This window comes from Pinus tabuliformis, chromosome X (assembly GCF_031772625.1).
Source record: "Pinus tabuliformis cultivar Carrire ecotype Pingquan chromosome X, CPIR1, whole genome shotgun sequence".
Lineage (NCBI taxonomy): Eukaryota > Viridiplantae > Streptophyta > Pinopsida > Pinales > Pinaceae > Pinus > Pinus tabuliformis.
Genome location: NC_142308.1, coordinates 109,546,163 through 109,553,305, shown reverse-complemented (window position 1 = coordinate 109,553,305; position 7,143 = coordinate 109,546,163). Strand labels below are relative to the sequence as shown.

At 34.3% G+C, this 7,143-nt stretch overlaps 1 pseudogene; it reads right to left on the bottom strand.

Annotated features, from left to right (window-relative positions):
* Positions 1–3,968: 3,968 nt before the first annotated feature.
* The window catches only part of LOC149138650 (uncharacterized), a 79,997-nt pseudogene continuing 76,822 nt past the window's right edge, over positions 3,969–7,143 (bottom strand).

Here is a 7,143-nt window from a genome sequence, read left to right as displayed (position 1 = left end):
TTATAATTGAGTAAAATATTCGCCATGCCTGGTGAGAGATTCGCCAAAAAATTATATATACATATTATTTTATTGATAAAATCACCTTCCATTTTTCAAGGAGATTTGCCCATTTATTATAATATAAATTTAGGGGGGGTTCTTAAACTTTTCCTTGGAAAACAGTGAGGTACATGGAATGAAAACAAAAAGAACAAAATTAAACATGCCCAGGAAAATAGAATATTGGGTAAAAAGATTGAAAAAAAATATGTATATTAACATAGAGGTTTTTCCTGGTTGTTAATTCAATTCCAAAGGAGTTCCTCGTATCAATCTCACTTTTATCTTGACAAAACATAATTCACCGCCATATTCATAAACCAGACAAAAAATAACTACCACCAAATTGGATTAGCAGTTGCACAACTTCTAATTTCCCATATCCGATTATAAAAATCCGCATATGGCCTTCCCAGGTTTGGATTTTTTGGAAATGGGTTGTTTGTAAAATTCATTAAAGATTTAAACATGGTGAAAACGCCTATGGTATGAACTATGAGAAATGCTACCATTTAAAAAATGATCCAGGTGGATATTGGTGACCACCCACCTATTCCACTTGGACCCCCACCATTGTTTATTTCAGTTTTTTAGATTCCTTATTTGTAGCATAATTTACTATTTTTGGTAGTTTTTCGGGTCCTGAACTTCCCAAGCCATTTTGAGGCCCTAAACAATGTTTTTTGGGAAAATTGGGACCAGCACGGGTCCTTGATTGATGTTGGTCATTTAAAAGGTGTAGTCCCCAAAATAGGTATTTCTAGCGAGGTATTGTGCACGTCAAACAAAGATCATATGCCAATGTTACGACCCCGGGAAGTTGATGTACCAATTTACCCAAACAGGGCCCATAGTTTGGTGCTTCATCTCCTAGGGTTAGGTTTTTGGATGTTTAGGGTTTTCCATTGTTTCTCAATAATAAATAATCCTTCGAGCCTCATTATAGCATAGTTCAAAGGCATGTAACCGCCACATCTCTTTTCAGAGATAAGCTACCATTGCCCGAGCTAGTCTCATTTTCATTCTGTTTGTAAGTATATTTCATTATTTGATATTAATAAAAGGAAGTGTTATTTCTACTGCATCTCTATATTTATGGTTATTTCTATACTTTATTGTGTTCCTTCATAAATCTGGATAAAAAAGCACCTAATAGCAAGTCGATCGACTCACATAGGGCCTAAAGTTTTCTAGTCCACAACAATAGAACTTCAAATTTAGTCCATGACAATAGAACATCAAGTTTTCCATGTTGTTTCTCCTCTTCCAATAGCTCTATGCTTTTATAATATTTGTTTGTTTCATTTGAATATCCTTTTTTCTCCTTCGATTTTATCAAGCAACCTATCATATTTGGTGAAATCAATGAAACAAATGAGAATTAAGTTTGTTTTCTATCAAACATTATAATAGATATGGAAAGGGAAGGATGAGAAGGGAAATTTTCCTTGAACTTTTTGAATAGTGAGCACACTATAGATACTCAAATATCAACAAACATATCAACATGTCACTCCAGTTTTTGGCTCCATTTGGAAATTTACCTTAAAACTTGTGCTTGATGGAAATATAAGAATCCATTTTTCAACCTAATATGATGGAATTTTTTGAACTTGTGCTTATTTCACTTATCTTTATAAATTACAACCTCCTATGCCTTTGGTAAGTTATCATGTTTTTAGAGATTATTTTTTAAATAATTAGATTAGAGGTTCTATGATCTTCATGGAAAAATTGTTGTTGATTGTTTGCAAATCAAACTATGCTTTACATATAAATATAAATAACTAAAGAGCTCAAATACAAGTTGTTGACATATACATCATCTTATGCCAAACCTGCACCAAATGTCGTGATTACCAATATAGGCAACTTCAAAGTTGTGGTTGATCTGGTAATTATACTTGATCAACTAGGTATGGAAGTTAAAAGTCCTTGTGCAATACTTCCAACGAGAGATATGAATTGTCCATGGTGAAGTCAACCAACAAGTTAGATCCTAAAGTGATATAGTATTACTTATATGTGCTAGTCTCAATCCATGGCATTCTATTAAGATGTTGACCCACGGATACATACCATTTTCAAAACATGCCTTAGTGTTGGCCTTTTTTTTTGTAAATGGAGCTACATAGACAACATCAGTACGCAACACCACACTAAGCCTACCTCTCCTCCATTCATAATATTAACCAAACTCAGATGCATGATAATAGAAAGTATTAGGGAACTAAGAATTATGATACCTTATGGTTGTAATTAGTTGACACCCTTGTTGGATACCCTAATTTGCATGAATAGATTGGAAACTTTGTTGTTTTATGACTATAGTAATTGTTGTTGGAACACATTGAGTTCTGAAAAAATATTCTTATTACACTATACCAAAATCCATCAACTCATCAATGCTTTTAATCGAACATGCCTAATGTCAAGAGATTCAAAATATATGAAAAGGGGGTTTCAAGATCCATATAGGCTTTTGATAGCAGCTCAAATCCTTCATAGTAACAAGAATGCATAGTGGAATTAGTGGCATGTTGCTACTTGAACATTTATGGATAAAAAACTTGGTGTACACATTAAGACTATTGATAAATATTCTAGTCCTTGATAATACAAGAGTTTATAGAGGAAGTATAGTATCCTACTTCACTGTTGTTTATGAATGAAAACCTTGGTGTACACTTTGAGGCTATTATCTCCTCTTCTCTGTTAGACTGATAATTGGACCTAACTGCTCCTTAAACGTTGGTTCTTAATTAGGCAACGTGTCATCATTTTCATTCCTTACAGTTGTTAATGTATATACCCTTGACAACATGCCCATCTCTATATGAATAAGGATTCTATTAATTACTTCCATAAAGATTCTCTCACCTTGATCACTTTCATGGTGTCTTATACATGACATGATTAGGTTGTTCAGAGACAGATGTGCCAGCCTAAGCTCCTTGATAAGCATTGCAATTTCCCTAATAGTTGTCAATAAGGATAGTTGCTTTCAAACAAATATTTGTTTTTCTTGATCTTTTCAAGGAAAACTGAAATATGAGTTTAATTTTAAAAAATAATTTCTCGCTTTGTTAAAGGAAAACTAAAATATGACTTTATTTTTTTTTAAATACTGAAAATTTTTATCAGTAAACTTTGATCAGGGATTAAAAGAAAAATCCTTTAAACACAAAATTTTGATTAATACATATGTAATAAATAAATATATTTAATATCCAGGTACCATACTGTATTTTGAATTTTGTTTTGAAATTTGCTTTTTCGAAAGCAGAATAACTAAGTTGTCACAAAGCTAGCTTGCGAGTTGCTTTGAAAAAGACCAAAAACAATTCAATAACAGGAAAACAGAACATACCACTCAATAAGATTTTATCATTCTCAATTGGTTTATTTTGAGATTATTTACAACTTTAGTAGCATCACCAATGTTAATGAGAGGCATTCTCTGTCATCCATAAGCTAGAAAATTTCTCGACCTAGTGTCACCTTGCTTCTACCTACTTTGTTGATCGTCTTTGTCATGGTATTTGGGAGGTGATTTGGAAAGTTTTATTTCCCATTAGATAGGGGCAAGGAAAATCCAAATACCTAAATTGTGATGAAATTTTTTGACCTCCACAAAATCCAAAACAATGGATTTCCCTCAAGCCACTTCCATATATATTATATGAAGAAGATGACCTGGCTAGTACTGTGTCATTAGTCTCCAACAATCAAAACCAAAAACATCTAGAAGGCCATGATTGAAAATTTTTAAGACACTCAAAAATACAAAACAAAAAGAGAATACGAGAGCACATATTTTCTGAGTTTCAATTTGAATTTTTAAGGACATCTTTGTAGCCATGTTGCCATTCCCATGCTTGGAAAATGATCTTAGTGGACTTAACTATATGCGCTCCATCTCTGTGTTAATTTATATGGAGGAAACTATCCAACTTCAAAGTTGCTGGTACTACTTCCTTTTTAGCCAACATGGATGTCAGATAATGGAAAGCAACTTCTTCACAGGGAATGGTGAGACCCATCTGGTGATCAAACCCATACTCTTCCTCGGCCTTCTCCAGCAATACCCTGAAAAGAGAATGATTCAAATAAGTCATGGGGATGACAAATCTACTGTGTTCACTTCCAACATACACTACACAGTGTCCCTTGGGAACATCTGTGGGTAGAGCACTACATGATCCAACCATAACATCATCTTTCATTGTGAAATACATTTCCTTCTTTCTGAAAAGGGCATATCCAATTCCCTTATAGCCATGGTGAACCTGAAAAAGGCTATTAATATCTAGCTCAAAAGAAGAACTTGAGGATTCCTCATGCTTCTTACTACTGAATTCAAACAGAAAGTAATTATTGCTAAAAAGGTTGCATTCATCCTCTATATATAACACTTGACAATGGCATTCACAAGAGGAGTAAGAGTATTTATTAGTGCTAACTAAATACCAAGTTAACAAAATTGGCCAATGCATTCAATGTAAATATGAAATATACCTAATACTCACTTATCCTGATATCTCTGTATGGTCCATTGAATTATGATGTAGGAAAACACTAGTCCATCTTAATGACATGTTCCCTATAGTATGTTATGTTTCTAGCAAGAAAGAATGGCCTTCGAAGATGTGTTGGCTGGAAAGTATAAGTATATAGTTTATGAGATAAGTAACATTGTGTTGTGATACCAAGTTTTGAGTAAAAGTACTTAGTTGGAAAGCTTGATTTGAAATGGGTTCTATCTGTCATAGTATTAGGCATCAAATCTGAATTTCATATCGACTTGCTTCTCCAAATAATCATAACCATGAGAACACTCAACATTAAGATATTGCAAGCTTGCTACAAGTTCTCATTTAATTGACTTCTATAGGGTTATCATATTCATAACCATAGTCCTCTTTGGTACTTTGTGTTATTTACTATAGATTAGATGATGTTCATCGGGCATTTGAGATTATAAGTTTGTTAGTTTTCTTTTGTTGGCGGTTTGGTAAACTTGCTATTTTGGAAACAGGAAACCAATAATATTTGACCTATGACTGTTAAAGTTTGCTCACCCACCATTTTCACTGAAGGCAATAAGAAGGACAATTTTAGACATTTTTGATGCTATGATACATGAGATTACGGTAATTTCACAGATAATATCATGGAGTGGGTTTGACTTACATATAAAATTTAGTTTCTTAATCATCCAAACCACTAGCAATAAGGTGGCGAGATGTTGTCTGCGAGCTTAAAATAGTTGTTCCACAATGCCCCATAACTGACTGTATTATTATTGATGGGGATAGGATTTCAGAAGAGGAGGCAATATATGACTTTTTTCCAAGATAACTTTGCATCCAGCCTCTTCCCCCTGAGAATACGTTAGTCAAAACCCATGAGATGTTGAATCGAAGGCCAGTAAGAGTCGTTGCCAAAGTATTTACCACATCTCCATATGAAATGATTATGACCACCCTTGAATTCTTGTTAAGCCTCTTTAATTATGAAATTTTCAAAACTACCATTTCTGCCTCAAATTTTTTAGAGTTTCTCAACATACTTCTCAATTTATTAGGAAACTCTTTGATTGCTAAGAATAAAAGATTATTTTTAACTGGTCCAGATGGATGTTGGTGGCCACCCACCTATCCCATTTGGACCCTCACAACTGTCTCTTTCAGTCTTTTCAGTTTCTTAAATTGTAGCGCAGTTTACTATTTTTAGTAGTTTTTCGGGTCTTGAACTTTCAGAGCCGTTTTGAGGCCCTAAACGATGTTTTTTCGGAAATCTGGGGCAACATGGGTCCATGGACCGATGTTGCCTCCCAAAGTGGTAGTGCTCGGATAGATATTTCTAACGAGCTATTGTACGTGTCAAACAGACATCGTATGCCAAAGTTACAACCCCGAGAAATTGATGTACCAATTTACCCAAACGGGGCCCACAATTTGGCGTTTCATCTTCTACGGTTATGTTTTGGAATGTTAAGGGTTTTCAATCGTTTCTCAACAATAAATAGGCCTTCGAGCCTCATTGTAACACAATTCAGAACAGTTCAGAGGCATGTAGCCACCACATCTCTTCTCAGGGATAAGCTACCATCACCCTAGCTAGTTTATTTCCATTACTGTTTATAAGCATATTTCAGGATGTTACATTAATGAAATGAAGTACTATTTCCACTGCATATCTGTGTTTATGGTTATCTCTGTAATTTGTTGCGTTCATGTTTAAGTCCGGATCATTAACACTCCTTGGCGAACTAGCTATGTCAACCTTGAACTTCTCTTTCTCTATTCAAATGTCTAATATCACATAGTCTTGTTTGGTGAGAAACTAAAGCACTTGAGCAGGGTTGAGATTACCTTTACCCCTCAGAGAAAAGGCAATGGTGTATACAATTGAAGGAACAATAAAATAAAACAAGATTAATTCCCATACACCTCCTGCAAGGAGAATAGGATCTGATGATACAAGTGAGTTTATCGTAGCTAAAGATATGGGTTTCACCTCTTTGATTGCCTTTGTAGTTTGTTTAGCTGCCCCCTATTCTAGCTCTCAAATGATTTATATTTTCAGTTCAATTACATTTCTTGGAGGCAGATTCAATATACACTTGAACAATGTATCATTCCCAAGAACAAATATTCAAGGGTAGTGGCCAACACAGAGGATGTAGCTTAATTTGTCGTTGCAGTAAATATGGAAAGGAGAGATAGAAGACAGGAACCCGGTGTAGAGGGTTGGATAAACAAGGAATATTAGACAAGAAATATCGTCACAACCATGAAAATATAAAAGGCGTGAGGTTGCAGAAATTATGGATAGCATTTTAAGGCTTTCAACTCTATCTACCACAAGTACTATCATCTATTTCGTAACACATGTATTTCTATAATTTCATAAGTATCATCTCCTAATACATAACATAGATAAACCTACAATTTCACATGTTCAATCCGATATCACATAACCTAAGTAAATATGTGAACTGAGAGGGAATCCAGCAACTCGAAATACACAAATTCTGAAGAGTAAAACACATATGAAGTGGAATACAAAGGAGGAACACATACTACATATCCCAAA